The 23688-nt window shown below is 38.7% G+C and overlaps 1 long non-coding RNA gene across 1 annotated transcript in view; it reads left to right on the forward strand.

The window, feature by feature from the left end:
* Positions 1–7794: 7794 nt before the first annotated feature.
* LOC106995016 (uncharacterized) overlaps positions 7795–23688 on the forward strand; it is a 47818-nt gene continuing 31924 nt past the window's right edge. Inside the window, exon 1 of the long non-coding RNA XR_013411747.1 lies at positions 7795–7987. This is a non-coding gene — a long non-coding RNA (uncharacterized LOC106995016). The remainder of the gene's footprint in view (positions 7988–23688) is intronic.

Raw genomic sequence — 23688 nt, forward strand, 5'->3', positions numbered from 1 at the left:
CAAGATGAGATTTGGGTGGGTACACAAAGCCTAACTATATCATTCTAGCATCTAAATGTGAAGGTCACCTTTTGGGATACAAGGAAAGGCATAATTACAGTATGGTTAGAACCACTACCTCTGGATTTCAGATCTTAACTTGACCACCAGTAGCAGGGTGATCCATTTTTTTTGTTTGTTTGTTTTGAGATGGAATCTCGCTCAGTCACCCAGGCTGGAGTGCAGTGGCGCGATCTCAGCTCACTGCAAGCTCTGCCTCCTGGGTTCATGCCATTGTCCTGCCTCAGCCTCCTGAGTAGCTGGGACTACAGGCACCCAACACTATGCCCAGCTAATTTTTTTGTATTTTTAGTAGAGATGGGTTTTCACCATGTTAGCCAGGATGGTCTCAATCTCCTGACCTCGTGATCCACACGCCTTGGCCTCCCAAAGTGCTGGGATTACAGGCATGAGGCACCGTGCCCGGCCAGGGTGATCCATTTTTTAACCACTTGATCTTTCTCATCTGCAAAGTGGGTATAGTGCCAGTATATACCTCAATGATAATTCAACAGTTTACATTCAGTAAACTCCTTGGCACATAGTAAGTGCTCAATAAATATGTGTTATCATTATACAAGATAATAAAAGAAGAATTCTAGCTGCTAGTATGGACAAATTCCCTTTGATAAGAAAATGCATTCAAAAATCTTCTTCTCCCATCCTAGCTTGGAGGATTTCCTGGCTCCTTTGTAGGCACTAGAGATAAAGGAAGAGACAGAAATTCCTTCTTCCTCAATCCTACTGTTTAGAAGTGAATGGGGGCTGAAGCCTCAAGTCCTAGCCTTGACATCTGGGCCCATTGCCTCTCAGAACAGCTGCTCCCCATCCCCTGCCACTCACAGGCCAGAAGGGTTAGGGGAGGTGGATCTGAGCAGATGACCTCTGGGACTCAGAGGTCAAACACAGGCTGGGAAGGGGAGGGACCCCAGGAGCAGCAGCTGCTGTTTGCTGGGCTGTGCCCCCTGGGGATTATTTGCTTAAGTTTCAATGAAATGATTTTAATTTAGTGGATCTATATTTTATGTTATTTTTTTCAAGAAAAGATTTTCAATCTGCAGTTTATTTCAGGAAAGCCCCAGTCCTCCCTTGAGGTTGTTGATAGTAATTTAAGTACTCAATTATTTGGTCTGATAGGAAAACAATTGTTCAGGGTCGCAGACCTGACCAGGGAATCCCAACATCAACCACCAAGACCATTCCTTCTGCTTTGGTTATTATTTTAAACAAATAATATAGTTCCATGATGCTAAATTCTAAATCTACCCCCAAAATTTCCCCTACTTATCCTCATCTCTAGTTCATTCCATAAAGGCAATGACTTTATTAGTTTCCAGATTTTATTTCTGAATCTTTCTAAAGTATTTTTAATGTCCAACGATAAAAATATGTGAATATACACACTTTCGTTGTTGTTTTCTGTAGTTCTTTTTAACAGGAAATATTTCTCAGGCCCCCATGATAGCTGCTATATTTTTACTTCCATATGCTAAAATAGGTGCTGAATTTAGTGGCACTTTAAATGAACTAGTGTTTTATTAATAACAACATCTGCATTCATTTTAACAACTTCTTTTATAGGTGTTTAAGAACACCTATACTTCACTGTATCATGCAGCATCTAAAAGGAATGAGGTAGCTCTATCTGTATCAGTACTAAAAGATCTACTAAAAAGAAACAACTTTAGAAATAACCACTTACACTATAAAAGCATTGATATGAAAACCATCCCCCAAATACTCCAAATTCATTGGGCACCTACATACAAGCATATAACACTCTCTTGAGAGTTATATACCAAGCCAAGAACAACGAGGAAGGGAATGAAATGGAAGGGAGTCAGGGATAAATGGTCCAAGGGGCCATTAGCTGAGAACACACAGCACTGGGACAGGCCATTAGGCAGCACTCATCCTTTATGGCTGGCGTCCACCTGATTGGCCATATCACATGTGGAACTGTTGTTACTGTTGTTAGGTATTTTGAATATTATCCGTGGTCATTAGCCTTACCTTTACTATTTAAATATTCTTAGCAAATGAATTCATGTGCTTCTTTTAAAATTAAAAATTATATATAGAAAAGATTGTATATGTCATGCATATGTATTTTATCCACAAAAAGAGTTGAGAGTTTATGGCTTTGTAGTCCAGAGACTGTAATCTACTGATTCATTCCACAAATCCATAGTTTTCCAAAAGTTCAACACCTCCATCTGGACTCAAAAATACATCAGAACCCTACCTCCAACTTAGAAATGGCCACGCCATGTGTCAAGGTAGACTAAGCCCCTATTGTTCAAATCCCAATCCAATCTTCCTTCTCAGCCTAAGACACTTGGACAATGAGAAATAGGGAAAGAGGGCCCCTCTTCAGTCATTCCCACTTCACAAGCTGCAAAAGCAAAAATTATTCATCAGAAATCATCTCTGACAACTTATAGGGATCAGTAAACTTTTTCATATGGGTCCAACTAGTAAATATCTTAGGTTTTGTGGGCCAGATGGTCCCTGTGAAAATCACTCAACTCTGCCATTGTAACACATTACTAAAAACAGGGAAATGAATGGGTATGACTGTGTTCCAATAACACATTCTTTACAAAAACAGCCTGCAGCAGGACATGCTTCACAAACTCCTGAGGCTGACAAGTACTATTGCCAATACCTTGTCTCTCTCTAACTCATCACTGGCCTGAAGTAGCAAAACCTCAAAACCAGATGGAGATTCTCAATCCAAGATAACATCTTATACACTAAGAGATCTGTACAGAGTAAAGGGCTCCAAAGTGCTTCCATCCCAGCATTGCCCAATGACCTCAGAGATAAAGGACTCTTTGGGACTATGTGATGTTCAACTTCCTGTACTCAAGGAATTTCAGGTCCTCAGTGTGCACAAACTGACCCCAGACATCAACACAAGAGCTGGATAGGGAAGAGAAGTTTCAATTTTGGTTCTCAAATCTATGTTTCTCTCTCTCTAGGTTGAATGCTTGTCTCCTTAATTTAAGTGGAAGCATAGAGAACTGAAATGTAGAAGTCAGTCACAAATCCTACCTGGGTTAGGCAGACTTTCCCTGATAAGACCCTATCTATTGTAAAGCTCCCACATCACACAAGAAATCTATCTTTATCTTAAGTAATAAGCATTACGCCAGTCAATCTTTCTGTGGCAGGTTGACACATCATTAAACCAAGGCATGAGGATTAAAAAAAAAAAAAAAAGACCCCATCAAACCATCACAACTCCCATTTCTTTTATACGTAACAATACAATAAAGGCAACTCTTAAAATTGCAGATGTCCTGCATTCAGCCTGATCAGATGGGGTTATTCCAGGTTTTCTCCAAAACTGCAATGCCAATTGGAGTACCAGTTTCAAAGATGATACTAAGTAAGTAGCTCAAGGAACTGAAGAATCAAATAAACATAACAGAAAACATCATTTTCAAGTCCTCTTAGAAACTGTTGAAAGCTTTTTTCGTACCCAATTAGAGATTAGAGAAAGTGGAGGAAGATCTAAAAATCGTGATTAGCGTGTTATTTTTTTTTCTTCTTGCTCCCAATTAAAGAGGGGTTTCTTCTTTCACTAGAGATGCACAGTTATTAAATCATGATGTCTTTCTTTTAAAAACCAATTTATAGCAGAGGGCTCCTCCATACCACTGCCACTTCTGCAAGGTTGCTTATAATTGCTCCATGCAATGCTTTGACTAATTAAATCACACAAGAGATTGTTTCTTAGTAACACACCTGGTTCACTCTTTGTTGTTGGCTTTCATTAAAGCACCGTGTCTCATGCTGCCTCATAGCATGAAAGGATATTAATCAGGTAAATGGCCATTAAAAGTCATATCAATGTTTGCTGTGCAGTGATTGTTTTCTTAAATCTTGAACAAAGGAGGTTTCTTTGAAATCTCAGGGCTGGCCTCCAACCACAGGAGAGAATAACCACATTGAAATGCTTTGTTTTTCAACCTTACCAAGAAGAAGAAAAAAGGAACAAAATGCAAGGTGTGGCAAGAAGTTAAATTATATTCTTTGCACCGCTGAGCTATTTGGGACAAAGAGTGACAAGGTGAACAAACTGCAATCAGTGTATGGCAAGTGGGAAACAACAGACAGAAGTGTGTTCTAATGGCCCCCCATTCCCTGGGAGAGGAAAGCTCGACTTTGGAGGCATTGCTGCTAATTAGGTTGCATTTCAGAGCTCTAGTTAGAAATAAAAATGCCCCGGGAATCAAATGCTATTTGCATATTAAAATGAAAAGGGAAAATGTTGCTAAATATTTCCTTTTGTCAAGAAAGCACCCTATATGGTTTTACAGATCAGGTAATGTATCCGGAAATGGAATATGGTCACACCAGTTTGATTTCTTCAGTTACTCTGCTCCTCACCCACCCCCGCTCCTCACCCAGAAAAGCCCCTACAAATTAACATGTATTTGTATAGCCTAGCCCACATCTAGCAGAGCAAACATTCCATTCAGGAGAGGGAGAGAGGTGGCTATAAGGCACCTGAAAAAATGACCAGCTTGCCAAAGGTATCTGCGTATAATCCTGGATCCTGCAACGTTTTCTTGTTTTCTGCCATAAATGACTATTTGTTCTGGGTTGAGCATGTGGCCTTGTAGAAACTGGGGTAAAGCATGCTGCTTAAGAATCCAGGCTGTGGAATACACATTCTGGGGTTGGAATTCCATGTTTGCAACCTCATGGCTGTGTGACTGTCAGCAAATTATTTAAATCTTCTGTGCCTTGGTTTTATGTCTATAAAAGCCACAAAAATAACAGTAATAAGACTCCTACAGTTGTTATGAGAATGAAATGAAAGTATTATATATAGTCTGAGATACACACACCCACACATATTTATATATACACACATATGTATATACACACACGCGCGTGTGCGCACACACACACACATAGAGAGAGAGAGAGTCTGGTTGATAGAAAGTCCTCAATAAATGTTAGCTGTTAATAGCTGCCAAAGGCTTACACAGTATATGTACAATAATACGTATATTTTATCCAAATCAGAATGTCAAATAGAGACTCAGTAACTAAATACTCTTGGCGGGTTGCCCTTTGTGATGTTGTATCATGAGAGAAGGCTGTGAGCTTGAATTAGTTCTAACTGAGTCAGTGGGAAATGAAATCAAGGTGCCGTGTTTTGGCGCACTCCTATGGCTCTCCCAGTGGGATCCCAGCAAGAGGCTTCTGCCTAAAGCCAAGCGTAACTCACCGGGGCAGCCTTTGAGACAGTTATTCACGCCGCACCCTACAAGAGCACAGAGAGAAGGAACGGGGCCTGAAAGTGAGACCGCGGCCCACGGTGCACTCTGCACGCATTTGAGCCAGCTATGCCTGACAGGGTCTTCCAATGGAGGGGACTTCTGGGCATATTCTTTCGGTGCAGCCACAGCTGCCTGCACAGGGGCCTTCCTGACACTTCCCGAAGGACAGAGCAGGCAGCTGCAAATGACAGGCCAACACCACTTGGCTCAGGCAAGAAGGCCAAGAGCTTGCAAAACCAGGAACTGCTGGGGGTGGCTCCAACTCTGAACACAACAGGGCACCTCCAGGGCTCTGGGCATCTCCAGGCTCCAGGGCCCTGGGCATCTTCCAGCTGCCTTCTCTCTCCCAGCAGATCCTCTTGCACAATGCTGCCTAGTGCTCCATGGTGACCAGAAGAAGGGCAGCACCTCCAGTGCGCTAAAGCACCTGTGCAGCTCTCCAGGCTCCAGAGAATCTTGCCCCTCATTGGCTGGGATCCAGTCATGTGCTATTCCTGACCCAATGACACTGGGCGAGAGGAGCTGATATTCTGATTGGCCAGGTCGGGGGGTGGTGCTGGGGTTCCAGGGTATTTCAGGCCCCGTGTGACCTTCAGGGTTGAGAGTTGGAAACAGCAGGCAAGCTACTAGAAGTAGCATGATTGGATGCTGGCCCAGTAAAATGGCAGACGTTCCGGAGAATGGAGAAAGGAGGAGGCCATGGAGCAGTAGGATGGGGCTTAATGGCGAAAGCAACATGGCAGGCGTTTTCTCCCTAGGTGTCCTTCTGAAGACTGTTGCTGACTGCTGAGCCGACATGGACAACCTGAAAGCCTCTGCTGTGGCACACAGGGCTTCAGAAACTGACCTAAATCTTGAAGGCTGTGGTTCTCACATTGGCTGCACATTAAAATCACCCGAGGAGCTTTTCAAACATCTCTAAGACTGAATTCCACCCTCGGAGATTGCTTTAACTGTTGGAGAGGGGATGGGAAGAGGTTGGGTGCGGATATTTTTAAAAAGCTTCCCCAAGTGATTCTGTTCAGCCATGATTGAGAACTACCATCCTAGGGCATCTCCGTATATTCTTTAGCAAACTTGCTCGCAGAAGGGGGAAAAATTACCAAACCCCCGAGAACCCTCATCCTGGTTAGCCATACTAATTTTCCCTACTCCAGGGCAGATTCTAACATTAGGGGAATTATGCCAGGGGCACTTGGGAAGAGAATTGGGGGTTGCTCTGTTGGATGATGAGAAAATAAGTAAATTAAAAGCACCACGCTTTATCTTATCACTGTTTTGTTTGTTTTCACACTGCTTCCTCTAATATGCTTTTCCACTGCTCTCAACAGCCACGATGTCATCATATAAGCTTACAGAAGAAATTGCTGAAAAGGTGGAACTTCTGGGAAATGTGCTCAGAGGGGGAAATTATTCTCCTGCTCTTACTCTCTCTGTCCACCAGTTTCATTTCTGTCCCCTTTTTTTTTTTTTTTTTTTTTGATTGGAAGGAGACCACCATTCAATGTTAGTATGGGTTCTTTTACTAATTACAATAAAAGAGTTGCCTTTCAAGAGCCAAGATTCTAATGAGGTAGTGAAAATAACCACCCTGCATTTTAACTGCTGACCATCTCCACTTGCTGGATTAAATGTCAAGAAAATATGCATTCACTGCTGGGCTTCTAATCTGCTTTAATTCACTAGTCTGCTTATGCATACTAGCTTTCCTGTTTTTTTTTTTTTTAAGTTATTATTTTCTTTACTGTTTAACAAGCTCAGGAAAGGCTTATATCCATGAAGAGTGGGCCTGTAATAGGTTTGCAAGCAGAAAATTAAGAATGCCTGAGATGTGTCTTGGGGTCATCACCAGTGTGGGTTACTATTATATTCACCCACAGTAGCCATCTGTTGATATTGAAGGCAGTACTAGAACACAGCCAAGTGGTACTAAAACAGTCTCTACCCCCACCCCTACCCCAGTCTACCCAGTACAACAATTTTTATATAACATTAAGATTTAAAGGACTCCCTCAGATGCCACTCTTTTCCATTACTTTCACAAGGTCAGATTTATTCTGAAATAAATCTGTGAAAGTTTATTACATTCTTTTTTTTGTTGTTCTTTACATCCTCTCTTGTATTTGTAAACCACATCCATTTTACAGAACACTTTTATATTTGTTATCATATTTTAATCCTCACAGCCACCCTGGAATAATGAAGTATGTTAAGGACACAAATGGTGTTAATGATTCCACTCTTTAAGGTTATATCTTAATTAATCAGTGAATGCACAGTTTCACAGTAGACTTTTCAAATGCTTTGGCATATGACTTCAGGTTAATGGCCTTCCCTGATGGGTGCTGCTATAGCTTGAATGTGTCCCTCAAAGTTTATGTGTTGGAAACTTAATTGCCATTTTAACAGTATTAAGAGGTGGGGCCTTTAAAAGGTGATTAGGCAATGAGGGCCCACACTCACAGATGGATTAATGCCATTATCGTGGCAGTGAGTTAGTTATCATGGGAGTTGGTACTTCATAAAAGGATGAGTTTGGCCTGATTTTCTCTGTCTCATGTGCTCACTTCCACTTTCTGCCTTCTGCCATGGGATGACCCTCACCAGATGACAGTGCCATGGTTTTGGACTTCCCAACCTCCAGAAATGTGAGTCAAACAAATTTCTATTTTTTATAAATTACCCAGTTTGGGGGTATTCAGTTATAGCAAGAGAAAATGAACTAAGACAGGTACATAACATTTTGATATAACCTAAAAGCACCAATTTTTATTATTCAGTATTGTGTGCTACAGACACCCTCAGCTGTTCTTTGACCCTACCATCCTGTTAACTAAGGATCAAGTTCAAATGCACACGGGGACAAGGAGGGAAGAGTAGTTTCGTAACAAGGGATGCATAGGGACTATGGTAAACCAGAGAACACAAGCCACTGATTGCCATGAAAAAACAAGGTCCAGGTGTTGCCAGATCTTTCACTTTCTCAAGAGAAGCTTTTAATCCAGATCCAGGTGTAATATCGCTATCTTTACATTATAACTAATCTTTTTTCCTGTCTCTCTTTCTAACTCTATAGGACACATCAGTCATTTTATTCCAGCAGAATTCAACCTGTACACTGTTATTTGTGTCTCCTGTCCATTCCTCATTTTTCTATTTTGATTAGTTCAGGATTGGCAATGACAACATCACTCACTCAAAACAGCCAAATCAGTATGTTGTGGGAGAACCAAATAGTCAGTCATGTCAAATTTTCTTGTGCCTGAGTACCTCCTGCACCAAAGAATTTTGATTACCATTTCTGTCTGTTTCTATTGTAACTTAAATATAATTCTAATACCATATATATCCCATTGAATGGTAATTGCCTATGTAGCTATTTCTCTCCTATTAGATAGCTCCTTAAAAGCTAAAACTTTGTTTTTCATCTTTCTGTCCCCAGTCGCTAGTCCACAATGGACCTCAAATTTTATTTAATGAGGATAGAAAGTTTTATACAGCTATTTGTAAAAGGAAAAATTTTAGTAATTTGGAAAAGTGAATAAATACTACTGTGATGTGTGTATACATATGTATGCATACACATACACAGATACACACAGACACATGCATCACACCCCAACAATATCATCATCACACAACCAAATCCTATGGTTGACCCATTAGGAAAGATAAGGCCAAGGTTCTTTATAATCACCAATAATAATGAATGTAGTTCTGAGAACAGAAGTAGTAAGCAATGAACTTGAACCAGATGCTTCCCCAGATGCTTAAACATTTATATTGGGCTCTTGAAATACATTTCCTCCTCCTTCTTCCTCCAAGCTTCCATGTCTGATCCCCATCCTATCACTTTGCTCTGAACCCCAGCCAGAGCAGCATGGACACAGGCATCCATGTTCCTATGTTGCTTCCTCTACCTGTACACTCTGTCCCTCCTCCTGTCCTATTCATCCTTCACAGCAGCTCAAACTCCATCTTCAGTAAAGTGTCCTGGTTGCTTCAGTTACAGAAGACCTTTTCCATTTCAAAACTTTTGTAGTGCCTATAATCTAGTCCTTCCACTTTGCTGCTTTATTACATTTTAGTCTTTCCTGCGTTAATGTGTAGTTGCATCCCTAATAAATGTTTATAATTATTATAAAGAATACTGAAGAGACAGAGATCTGCAGATTCACACTAACAAAAGTCGTTATATTGTCTGCACTGATTTCAAGATTAATAGATCCTGTGCATAGCTAAAAAATGCAAATATCACTGAATAAATCCAGTGTTGGAATACGTTTAACTTCTGCTCAAGCAATGGCCTTTGTCTTTTTATCATGCATATTCTTGATATCTTTCTCTCTCTCATTCATTCAGCAAAATTTATTGAACTCCAACTGTGTGTCAGGCACTGATCTAGGTGCAAGGGATACAGCTGTAAACGAGAGACAAGATTTATGCTGTCACTCAGTTGACATTACATTAGAACAAGCAAACAATTTCAAACAGCAATTACTACCATGAGGAAAACCAAGTTGACAGGCTAGAGAATACCTGGGCCTGTGAGTGAGGAAACAAGCTTGGTTTGTTGATGGAACAAAGGCAACACACAAAGCCACTCAAACTAAAAGGTTTCATCACAAGTACAAGTGTTTTATTTTTCCCCTTAAGTAGAAGTTGCTAGATTCTAGACTCTACTGGTTGCCTCACTTTATTTTTCAACATTTTAACTGAACTATAATATACATATAGGAAAGTACACAATCATAACTTTACAGCTAAACGAATTTTTTTCTCAGTGAAGACACCTGGCTATGTACTTAAATTGAGAAACTGTATATTACTGGCCACGACCATCCCGAAAAATGCCTCTTGTCTGTCTTTTCAGGGACTAACTCCCCTTTTTATCACCACACTTGAGGTTTACCTGGTTTTTAAATGTATATGAATGGAATTAAGGTGTTATTTGGTAGTCTCTTATTGAGTGCACTACAATTTATTTCTCTATTCTACTGTTAATGGGCATTTGACTTATTTTTAGTTTTTGACTATTAAAAATACTGCTATTATGAAGGTCTTTGTACAAGCCTTTGCTATATGTATGTATACATTTGCTTAATATATAGGGTGTTTTTATTTCCAGCTTTAGTAGATGCTGCTAAAGTGGTTGAACTAACTTACACTTCTAAACCAGCAGTTAGTAAACATTCAGTCACTCCATATCTTCGCCAACACTTGATGTTCTCTGTCTTCGGCAGTTTAGCTTTTCTAATAGAATCACAATAATATCCACTATGACTTTAATTTTCATTTCCTTTATTACTAATAAGATATTGCTTTTCATATGTTTATTAGCCATTTGGATATCCTCTTTCTGAAAAGACTGTCTTTCACCTATTTTTTATTGGGTTAATTTTTCCTTTCCATGTAATTTGTGGAATTTCTTTATATATCACAAATATTTATTAGATCTATGTCTTGAAAATGAATTATCCCACTCTGCTTTTTTACTTCCTTAAATTTGGCTTTTGATCTACAAAAATTCTTAAGTTAATTTAGCTTTTCATTTTTTGCTCTATACATATATGTTTTTTCCCTTTGAGTTAATGTTTTACAAAGCCTTTGAAGAGATCATTAACTACCCAAATCTCATGAAGTGATAGAGCTGTGGATACACAGTGGCAGCAGGGAGGAATAGGTTTGGTGTCCAGATGATCCACTTGGATGCCTGTTGGTCTTGCTTGAGAGATGCTATCTGTAAATACCCAAGTACAGCAGCCATGGCTTGGAAAAGGCATAGTGAACAGGAACTCGGACTGCTCATGGTTAAGGATCTGGATCATAGCATCAGGTAAGCCACTGAGTCCAGCAGAGGTGCTAGCTAACAGTGAGGAGAATCTAAAATGGCAAAGAAGAGGGAAATGGTGACTATTAGTTCTAGCTCTGAGACCAGCTGCAAGTGGCAGGAGCTGAAGGTTATACCATTAGCCTTCATTTGAATTTCCCTTGGGAAAAGAAGCCCATTGGAGTTCTGGCAGGGGCTGTTCCCAGAAGCTCCATGAAGAGGTGAATTGGAGTGGTACACAGGGTGGACTGTAGTGCATGTGGTAATCTGCCTCATTTGGTAAATGGTGTATCCAGCAGTCCTTGCCTCAGGACCATAGACATATGATGGGTTATTAGACTTGCATCGTATATCGACCTAATATACCCAATTCTCTAATCCTTTTGTTCTCTCCTCCCACGACTGGCATGGTGGTTCTTTACTGCCATTTCTGGCTTCCCTAGCATTTCTACTTCATTTGGTGTAGGCCATCACTATTTTCATGTGTGTAGAAGCCATTCTAAAAGTGTAATTGTGCCCTCTTCCAGGGTCCTTGCCAGGATGTTAAACTCTGCATTTGACAGAGTGTTTCCTGATCAATAAATTGTGTCTTACTGAATGTTCTATTCTCTCCCTAGATCAAACACCTTCAGAGTACAGTCCCATGAACATTTTCTAGTTTCTACTCATACATGTTACCTAGGTCTTGCATCTCCTTTAGGTCTAGACCCTTTTCTTCCTTCTCAGGCCCACTATATCCCTTCCCAGGTTATCTTGGATTTGACCCTTGTTATTTATAGTCTTATTGGCCATGAGGAAAATTGGGTCATATCCTGAAGGAGTGGTTGGCATGTGTCTTGCAGGGAAGAGATACCTGCAGTCTTCAAATAAGGGGAAGTGGTAGGCCATTAAGGTAGGTGTGCACCATTTCCATATGTTCAGAGGCTCAGGGAAACCTTGATATTTAAGGTTTTAATCTGCTTTACTTCTCCTCTTTCCTAATCAAGGTCCAGACATAATAGATGTGCCTAGGTTTAGAGTTTAACTTTCAAAACTTTGTCACTCCTGTGATGAAGTTTTGGGCCTGGTCCTCAGCTATCTCTGCCCTTAGGCTATACAAAATGTAAGCATCTTTATTTGCTACCAAGCAGGACTTCTGCATTTCTTTATCTTTTCACTGCCAATTAATTACTCTCGGTCTTTCATGACCTTTTTCCACAGCATCAGAGGAGCTTAGTAATAGCTATCCAAGATGACTGTCCCTTTTTTATGGCTACCACACTGTTTCTCAAAAGCCTGCTATTGCACCAGCTTGTGAATTCCCTTCTGCTAGTATGCTATCCTAGTTAACCAGTGGTAAAACTCTAATAATTGCATTGCCACCTCATGCCAGGAACGGACTGTATTCTTAGCACCAACAATGAGTCCTCCTTGCCACTTGGACAGCAGCAAGTGATCCAGTTCCAAACTTTATCTCAGCATCTGCTTTCTCCATCTACTTCTAATACCAACTGTTGCAGATTTGACTCCCCAGAAAGCAGAATTTGAAATGGAGACTAGTGTACAGGAAGCTTTTGGGATCAACAATTAAGGAAGGGATGTGAATAAAGTGGTACTGAACATGAAAAGTTGGACTGTGATACAGTCTCAATAAAGTCTTCAGTCAACTGTATATGGGAACTCTATAGCTACAACCCTCAAGTTCAAGTGACAGAGCTGGGATTTTGCACATGTACATCCACCAGTTATTGAATAAGGCTGCTTTTTGAAAAGAGTATGGCCTTGAGCAAGGTGACTCCCTTAACTGAGGCAGTTGTAAAATGCTAGGAGTGCTGCCTGCAGAGAGCTTCCAGATTTTAACTCCTTTTAGAATGTGGTGTAATTTACTATATGAACAGAATGAAGAAGAATAAGTTGGCACTTTTACTTTTACTTCAACCCAAATACTTATTTCTCTCCTCTTATTGCACTGAGCCTCTGATATGGTGACAAATACAAGTTAATGATAGTCAACATTTTTGTTTCATTCCTACTTTCAGGGAGGAAACCTTTTACATTTTATAATGTAATATAATAAACATCATATTTGCTGTAGGCATTTTTGTCCATACCTTTTATTAGGTATAATTTCCCTTCTCTTTCTAGTTTTTAAGGAACAAATATTGAATTTAATTAAATGTATCTTCTGTATCTGTTGAGATAATTATATAATATATTCAGATTATTCTCTTTTGTTCTATTCACATGGCAAATTATAGTAATTTTAAAATGCTAAACTGGAGAGATGGGGGACAAGATGGGTGACTAGATACACCAGGAAGCACTGCTCCCATGGAAAGGGACCAAAATATCAAGTAAACCAATGTAATTTGAGCAGGTCTTCAGAGAGAAAATACTGAGAGTGGATGGAGAGGTGGCACAGACTCAGAGGCTGAAATGGGGCAAAATTTGGAACCCTGCATGGTGTACTGAAATTCCAGGGCTAGTTCCTAGCAAAAAGGCTCCTGGGGAAGGGTTGAGTGAAGGGATTGAGGCACAGGCACTCTCACCACTGATCTCTGGGATCCTAAATATGGAGGTTCCTGTGACTCCCATAAACATTTGAGCTAGAAAGGAGATCTGCTGAGAGAGTAAGCAGAGACAGGCCTTCAGCCAGTGTGGAGTCCAGGGACTTTTGTGTGTGGAACAGCTCCGGTGGAGTGGGACCACAGGCACCCATCCCCCAGGGCTCCCCATCTCCCTCTGAGAAGCTCTAGCCCCAGCTGACTGCGGGGCCAGGAGAGAAGAGAACTAGCTTCCCCACGGGACTGGGGCATGTGTGTTCTGCAGGCCATCCTGCTCACCAGCCCTTTGCTATGCTTCTGCTTGGCTTTCCTGCAGGATCATGTGCCCAGTACAGTCTCTGCTTCCCTGCCTGAGTGCTTTGCTCCACCTGAGTACTTTTCCAGTGACCTGGGAGAACTTTGGATCCCCCAGTACAGCCAGTGCCCAAAACTAAGCTGTGGGCCAGTCAACACTAGACAGTGTTAAGCTGAGATCTGTGGCCAGAACTCAGGCTGGGGAAGACCCCCAACTCTCAGAGCACTGACAGGGGTGAGACATGCAGGTTTGTGAGCCAGTGTGGGAGCAGGGTGTGCCTTTCTCTACAGCGCCAATCCAGAAATGGTGTGGCCTATCTCACTGCTTCAGCCTCTACCCAGTGAGTCCCATAGCCAAGAACACCTAACGTAAGAAACATGGGTGTGGTGCCCGTGATTGGAGGCGCTACCCCAAGGTCCAGGGGCAGACCTGGTGAGCAGGTCATTTCTCTCTTCCTTACCACTGTAGAGCACATCTGTAAATATGAGGAAATACAAAAGAGGCACATGGCTAAGAGCCTATCTACCAGCCATACTCTTAAATGCCAGCTACTGGATAGCAGTTTGACCTACACCACCAAAATTATTCTGCTAACACCTGTGAATCCAAGGGTAAGAATCCAGTCACATGTAAGCCCTATACAGAGCCTTGGCGCTCTGAAAGCATACAGAAACTAAGACAACTGAGTGTACTCATCTTACACTACAACTGAAAGAACACCAACCTTCCCAGATAAGAAAGAATCAGTGCAAGAACTCTGGAAATTCAAAAGGTCAGAGTGTCTCCTTACCTCCAAATGAACCCACTAGCTACCTAGCAATGGTTCTTAACCACGCTGAACTGGTAGGCATAGAATTCAGAATCTGGATGGCAAGGAAGCTTATTGAGATTTAGAAAAAAGTTGAAACCCAACCCAAGGAATCCAAGAAATCCAGTAAAATAATTCAAGAGGTGAATGATAAAATCACCATTTAAAAAAAATAACCAAACAGCTTCTGGAACTGAAAAATTCACTATAATAATTTGATAATACAATCAGAAATATTAACAGAAGAATAGACCAAGCTGAAGAAAGAACCTCAGCGCTCAAAGACCAGTTCTTCAAATCAACTCATCAGATAAAAATTTTTTTAGAAACTATAGAAATTAAAAAAACCTCTGAGAAATATGGGATTATGTAAAGACAAAAAACTTATGGCTCATTTGCATTCCTTAGAGAGAAGAAAAGAAAGCACCTTAGGAAATATATTTGAAGACATAGTCCACAAAGATTTCCCTAATCTCACTAGAGGTTAACAGAAAAATTCAAGAAATACAGAGAACCTTGGCTAGATACTATACAATATAACCATCTCCAAGGCACATGGTCATCAGATTCATCAAGGTCAACACAAAAGAAAAAATTTTAAAGGCAGCTAAAGAGAAGGGTAAGGTTACATAAAAAGAAAATCCTTTTAGGCTAACAGTGGACTTCTCATCAGAACCTTACAAGCCAGAAGAGATTAGAGGCCTAATTTCAGTACCCTTAAAGAAAATAAATTTCACCAGGGAATTTAATATCCCACCAGATGAAGCTGAATCAGCAAAGGAGAAATAAAACCCTTCTTAGACAACCAAACACTGAGGAAATTCATTACCACTGGACTACCTTTACAAGACATGGAATTGAAAGAACGACACCTGCTACCACAAAAACACACTTAAGCACATAGCCCACAGACACTATAAAGCAACTACACAATCAAGTCTACATAACAATCAGCTAACAATACAATGACAGTATCAAAATCTTATGTATCAATACTAACCCTGAATGTAAATGAGCTAAATGCCCCACTTAAAAGACATAGAGTAGCAAGCTGGATAAAAGACAAGCCAACCCTCTGCTGTCTTCCAGAGAATCATCTCATACAACAAAACCCACATGGGCTCAAGGTAAAGGTGTGAATAAAGATCTACCATGCAAACAGAAAACAAAAAAGAGTGGGAGTTGCTATTCTTAGATCAGATAAACAGACTTTAAAGGACACTGCATAATGATAAAGGGTACAATTCAGTCAGACTTGACTATTCTGAATATATATGCACCCAACATTGGAGCATCCAGATTCATAAAATAAGTTCTTAACCTACAAAAAGGCTTAGCCACACAATGACAGTGAGAGACTTCAACACCTCACTGACAGTGTTAGACAGACCACTGAGGAGGAAAACTAATAAAGAAATTCTGGACTTAAGCTCAATACTTGACAAATTGAACCTAATAGACATCTGTGGAATATTCCACCCAACCACCATAGAATATACATTCTTCTCCTCTGTGTGTGGAACATATTCTAAGATCAACCACATGCTCGGTCATAAAGCAAGTCTCAATAAATTCAAAAAAATCAAATCATACCCAAGCACACTTTCTGATCATGGTGCAACAAAAATAGAAATCAATACCAAGAAGATCTCTTAAAACTATTATTGTTTATACCTATTATATTATTATGTCTAAACAATAATAGTTATAAGTTATTAAGTAATAATATATACAATAATATAACTATTATTATGGTAATAGTTACCTAGATACTTACTATATGGTAATAGTTACAATATGGTTATAGTTACCTAGATAACTATATGGTAATAGTTACCTAGATAACTATATTATTATAGATAACTATATTGTTATAGTTATATATAGTTATATACATATATAACTATATAAGTATTATAGTTACAATATGTATATAATGCATATATAACTATGTAATATAGTTACATACAATATAGTTATATATGTATAAAATACATATATAGTTGTGTATAATTGTTATAGTTATATATATTATAGTTATATATAGTTATGTATAATACAGTTATATATGTATATAATACATATATAACTATATTTGTATTATAGTTATATATGTATATAACTATAGTGTTTTATAGATACATAAATATATATATACACATAACACTTAGATTCTTAGGATAAACCCAACTTAGTTTTTTATTCCTTTTACACATCTTTTGAAATTTTTTTGCCAGAATTTTGGATTAAAATTTTTACGTCTATGCTTTTGAGATATTGGTCTATCCGTTTCCTTCATTGTTCTGCTTTGTCAGATTTTGCTTTCAAGGTCATAGTGACTTTATTAAATGAATCAATAAATTTTCTCTCTATTTGCATAAGACTGGTATATATTCCCTAACTGTTTGGACCAATTCAATAGTAAGTCCATTTGAGGCCAGGGTTTCTTTGTGAGAAGGTTCTTATTGAGGATTCTTTTTTTTTTTTTTTTTTTTTTTTTTTTACTAGATATAAGACCATTTAGATTTTTTCTGTCTTCCTAAGTCAGTTTTAATAAGCTATAATTTATTAATGCATCCATTTTATCTTAATTATCGAAAGTTTTTTCTTAGATTCTCATCCTCCTTCTGCTACTTTCTACATGTTTTTTTCTCCCTTTTGCCTTGAACTGCCTTTTAATTGGAGATTGCTTTGAGTGAAAAAGTGGCTGAGACTATTGAACTTCTCCACACTTTCATTCTCTTCAGCATCTTGACCCTCAAGTCTTCCTCCCAATGCCTTCAAAAAGATATCTTTTAAAATTTTATTCAGCATTGCTAGTTTTTCTTAGCAGGAGGATTGCTCTACTCATCCATGTTAGTTCAAAATGTAAATACTGTCCATATTGTTAAAATAAATATCTGACTGATAAATGTAAATTACATGCTGTAATTAATCTATCTCATATTGAAATAATGTTATGAATATTTTTTTGCAGGAAAAACCCTGATTATTCTTACATTGCATTCTATTTCTCCTCTGTTATATAGCAATCTCCTTAGACACAGAGACCATGTATCTGCATAGAGAAATAAATTTGAATCCAGATACTGAATACTTATTCATGCAATGCAAAAAAACACTAGAATTATTACTTTCAGCATATTAGAGGTTCTCAATTAATGTAGTCTATTATTGTCATTACTATTATAAGTATATTATTCTATTTCTCCAATGCAATTCTCAGTAAAACAATAAAGAAAGTTACTACACTAATAGAATTTGTGAGAATGACTTAGCTATTTATCAAATTGGGCCAACTTAGTTTAATGGACAAAGCAATCATCATGTAAAACTAAGTCCTTAATTCTTCTCTTACCTGAAAAACAGACTATACTTATTACTACTTATATTAATCTCCTTATTAAGATCAGGAATTACTAAGTTTTACACTACACACATACACACCACAGTGTAACAGTCATCAAATACATATGCTCCAAAGGGAAGTTTGTGTAGACAGATGAAAAATTATCTGATAAATTCAAAATTTAACCAAATTTGTCCACCCTCTTTGTTTAAGTATTTTAGATAAAGGTAAATTTTAACGAATGTAAACTCTTCCAATTTGTCTGAATATAAGCCAACTTCATTAAATGCTTTCTGAGTTTCTGTTTTGTTTTGAGAGCCCACAGTGTCAAGCAGTTAATATTTGCCAAAATAGCCCATGTCATTGAGACAGAAATTAAGTCATCTGGACCAAACTTTGTAGGAACAGCCATATTTTAAAAAATTGAGATAAATTCTGACTGCAGGTCGAAATGATAGTGATAGCAAAACTTCAACTGCTAGTTAGCTTGGTTAAACTCTGCTCTGAAATGTCTTTTGTTAACCTGAACTCTCTATTTAGAACTCCATTACCCTGTGTTTAAAACAAAGGCACCTCATTCAAAGCAGGCTATAATTGCAGTCTTTCAGCAAAACAGCATTTACCAAAACATGTCTTTTAGAATGTGGTACAATTTATCACCCCCACGGTGCATGACACGCAATTACATTTGTCACTGCTTTAATTGGATGTTACATGTCAGTAATGACTCATCAGCCCCAGAAGTTATGAAAGATGAATTCCTTACTACCATACTTTAGAATTTGCTCCAAAAATAAAACTAAAGAAGAGTTTATTTCTCACTCGGGGTAGAAGCTACATTTGGGAAAAACACTAATCCGTGCTTTAGAAAAATAACTATGTATTTCATTTATTGACAGCAAGATGATTGCCTGCAATGTTTCTCATTACCCCTAGATCACAAATGAGTAAATCACTGTCAGACAAACCAAGGTTAAAACTGAGTGTGTACATTTTAACAAGATGCAGAAAAAAAAATTAAAAAACCTCCATCACTAGGAGAGAATTGTTAATTTAGAGAATTTTTCAGATTCTGTGATCTGATAAGCTCTGCAACCCAGTCATCGCTGAAATTAAATTAGGTTTCAGAAAATGAATATTTCATTTTTAAGATTCTGTTGCCTGGAGACCTGGGAAGAGAAAGCTGGTTTAGCCCAAGACAGGAGAGATGTTATAAGGGGCAGCATTTTCTATGGGAAACTGCCAGAGAATGCCTAGGAAAAATTACACAAGGGAGACAAACAATGATGATGGTACAAATGGATTCATTACAAATGCCACAATGCATGTTATTTCTTCCAAGCTGAAGAAGTCTCACTCTACCCTTCACCCGTATTATTCAGACTTAAATTAGGAAAAATATCATCACACTGTAGACGCAATCTACCTACCTTTTGTTTTAACAGACACAAGGGGGGAAAAAAGCAAAGCAAATGTAACCTCAGTGGCAAAGCAAAGGATGCTTTTTCTACCAAGGATGTTCACCAACTTATAGGGCTATGTAAACCTAATTCTACATGTTGCTTGGGTCTATAGTCACCTGGTTACATGTATTTTAATCAGCATCATAAACATTGATTACACTCCTTTCACTATCAGTGAAGCTACATGGCTTTAAGAGATCTTACACATTTTGGGTGTGGTGGAATGCTAATTGTTTCCCAGAATCTATAATAGCAGAATCCCCTGAGCTTTACCTGGGTGCAAGGTTACTCATCTGAAGATTACTTCTCCCAGCCTTTCTTGTAGGTAGGTGTGAACATTGCACTGTGTTTGACCAATGAGATGCCGGCGGAAGCCAAGTTTGTAACTTGAGATCATTTTTTTTTTTATAAGGGGGCCCCTTCTTGTGGGCTGGAGTGGGAAGGTGAAGGTGTGGGCCAGATTTAATCATGTGAAGCTATATGTAGGGCATAACAGAGCAACACAAAGAAGTAACCTGGGTCCTTAAATAATCTCATGGAACAAGGTAATTTAATCAATCTGTACCTCCTGCCCAATTATAAACTGTAAGGTGAGAGGTAAATAAATGTTTATCCATTAGTCTGTACTGAGGGTATCTTTTTATAGCAATATAGCCTTTACCCTAACTTTCGATTTTAACAGACAGTCTCAAGAGATTGTTTTTCCTCCTATCATTTGTTTAACTTTACCACCATTCTACCCACTCTTGATTCTCATCTTCCTTTCTCAGTTCATTGTAGTAGATACAAATTGGGGTTGCAACCTAACTTTTCAAGACCTTATTTGCGCCACCCCTTTTTTTTTCTGGTTACTGCTATCCCCTACCTAATCCCCACCCAGAATTTTAACATGTGTTCCAAACGTGAAATGCATCTACCTTTGTGACCCTGTCTCCATGATCACAGCGATTGCCTAAGAAATAGGCACATGCCACATGCAGGAACAGTCAGAATTCTTTCCTAGGATCTTCCTGGGGAATGGGCACTTTCTCTCTTGTGAAATAGATTCCCTGACTTGTGAAGGATTTCTTACAGTGGGAAAGAATGAGGCTGATTTAAGGAAAGGAAGAAGACAAATCCCAGTGCTTGTCTCCAGTTATCCTAAGCCAGAGTCCTAAATTTCCCAGGTCATATGAATTCCCCCAAAATTATCTTGATATAGGCTAGTTTGAGCTGGCTTCTGTCCTTAGCAAATAAAAGATTTCTGATTAATACTCTCTGGGAATTAACTTCATTATTGCAACACTGTCCTATTATACTTAAAACACCCAGGCTTTTGTTGTAATTTCTCCCAGAACCATCAAGAAGCAAACAATAAACAATTTAGAAAACCCAATGTCATATAATACCTGGTTTTAGATCTATTTCTTATATATGATTAAATTTCACTCTTTAAAGCATGATTTTATTCTTCCAGGCTAAACATAAGTTGCTGCAATCCATAAATGCTACTCTAATTTTGTTCCTGCCATGCTACACCAAATGATCAGTTCAAAGCAGCAGCTAGATCATAAGAGAAAAAAGTATATTTCTGTTCGACTACTCAGCACATGACATGGAGGTTAACCACCTTGAGAAAGAAAAAAAAATCATAATGCTAAATCTAAAAGCACATACCACACCACAAGAATGACTGCTCTTTTCAGCACATCTGAATGTTGGAAAACTAAAAGGTTGATCAGCTGTCTGTTCATAAAGTGAAGGCCATCTTACAGGCCAGGTTTGATTAAAGAATTAATCTCAGTGATCTAACTGAATCACTTTTAAAAAGAAATTGAAGGGGAAAGAGGCAGGCACTTCTAACTTTAGAGTGGAGTACTCTGAGAATCTTACAGAGATGGATGTAACTGGCTGCATTAGTGGTGACTGGGTAGTTTCCATATTGCCAGCGCAGTATGATCATTTAAGATAAGGCACTCTCTTTGAATAACTGATGAACGGTAATTCTCCCTAGCAGACCAAGACTTAATTTTAACCAAATAAAAGTGCTTGCTGGAAAGGGTATGAGAACCATTTCCGAGGTGTGAGAGCGCATGTGCAATACACGTTTAAGGAATAATTTCTTTCATGTTCTTTGGCACCAGAGCTACTCTCAAGAATCAAAGTAGAGAAAAATTCCTATGACGAATAGGGTCTGACAGGGGCCACTATATCAAAATTCTCTCTCCAGCTGCCAGTCATCACTGATTGACAGAGTAGACAGTCCCTGTTGCTAGAGTCGTAAAGATGAACTTATTTTTAATCTAATATCCAGTAGGAATGTGTCCTAGCCTTCTACTATGATTTCGTGGCTCGTACTAATATCCTATTTTCAGCAAGGACTAAGAGACACCCCTAAGGAAGAAAAGTAGTAGGAAGTGAGTCATGGTTTTCCTTTTCCTTATAATTCTTAATTGTTCACAGCATAACTGTTTTTCCTTGGACTATATCTTTGTGGGTGTCTACCAATTTACAAAGCTGGGTCAAGAAATAATTTCCTTTTTTCTTCGATTAAGTAATTAGTTATTGTGTAAATGAATCCATAGAATTATTACACAGGATAGAAAAGAGAAAGTACTAGACATTCTTTTCTAAGAAGTTAATAATCCATTTGAGGGGAAGACAGAACTCAGAGTAGAAATCAATTTAAAACTTCAAAAGACAGAAGTCCACTTGAGTGTACTTCTGCGTAAGTGGAACAGACTGATATTTCTTAAATTTCAGTCTCATGCATGATAATCTGATGCCGTTTTTCTCTTGTTACTTTCATATGCCACTGGAATTATTATTTACTCAGTGTTTTTATGTAAGTGAAATAATTTATTTTTTTCCTTAAATAACCTCATAATCAAAGGAAACTTTAGATAACTACAATGAATGGAAACAGCCTTATTTGCCATGAATTAGAAAATATAAAAGCAAATATACTGTCAGGTTGGTGCGAAAGTAATTCCGGTTTTTGCCATTGCTTTTAATGGCAAAACCCACAATTACTTTTGCACGACTCTAATAAAAATAAAATAATGTTAAAGTTTCAGCTATATTTGCCTGCTAAAGGGGCTGAGAACTACTATGCATCTGTAAAATCTCAAATCACTTTTCTTTCACCCAAAGTCATCATGGTACCACCAGTAGTATGTTTCCCATACTTAGGGAGACATTAGTTAAGAGTAACAGTGAAAGGAATTCAGAAGAGGGAACAATCTGTGGGTCCGGTGATCTGCTAAGGCTTCGTGGAAAGGCTTTGTGGAAGATTGAAGATTTGAGTAGAGCTTGAATCCATAGTCATAGTTGTCCAACTATTGGACCCAGGGGTAGAAATGATTTGGGCATTTAGAGAGAAGAGTTGAGACATCGAAGTAGTATGCAAGTGATGCTAAGCTTGCTTTCATAATCGACCATCACATCTGACCTAGGACTTAAAAAATGATGGCCAATTAACATTTACTAGTTGCTTCCTCTGTTCCAAACACTAAACTAGGCGTTTTTGCATGTTTCCTCTTTCTATCCTAATAACATAAGGTACCTGTTATTATCCTCATTTTATAGATAAGCAAACCAAGGCACAGACTAACTCAAGGTCACATAGCTTTAAAAGTAATTGAATTGGGGATTTCAATCCAGTTCCTTCTGTGTCTCCAAAGCCCATATCTTCTACTTCACACTATGTTTACGGTGAAACTATGAGGTGACAACCATTGGTCATCTCAGGCAGTTGTCATGAAAAGACTCTATAGTAGAAGCTAAGAATGGAGAAGAGAGGAGGGGAGCTTCTCCTTTGCTATGTCCCTGAACGACCTGAGTGACGGAAGCTAATAAACACCCAGGTAGACGTGAGCATTCCAGTGTTTTCTTTGCTTCTGGAATGCCATAATTTGTCCTTCACCAGTGAAAACAAGAGCTTCTAGTGAGTTCTCCCTACTCCGAAACTGGAAAATATCAGCTGTGCCTATCAGCAGCATCAGTGACCAAAAGTTGACCTTGCTTAGTTAATCAGTAGAGAAACTAATCAGTTGGAAAAATGCAAATTTGTTTTCTGTACA

This window comes from Macaca mulatta, chromosome 20 (genome assembly GCF_049350105.2).
Source record: "Macaca mulatta isolate MMU2019108-1 chromosome 20, T2T-MMU8v2.0, whole genome shotgun sequence".
Classification (NCBI taxonomy): domain Eukaryota; kingdom Metazoa; phylum Chordata; class Mammalia; order Primates; family Cercopithecidae; genus Macaca; species Macaca mulatta.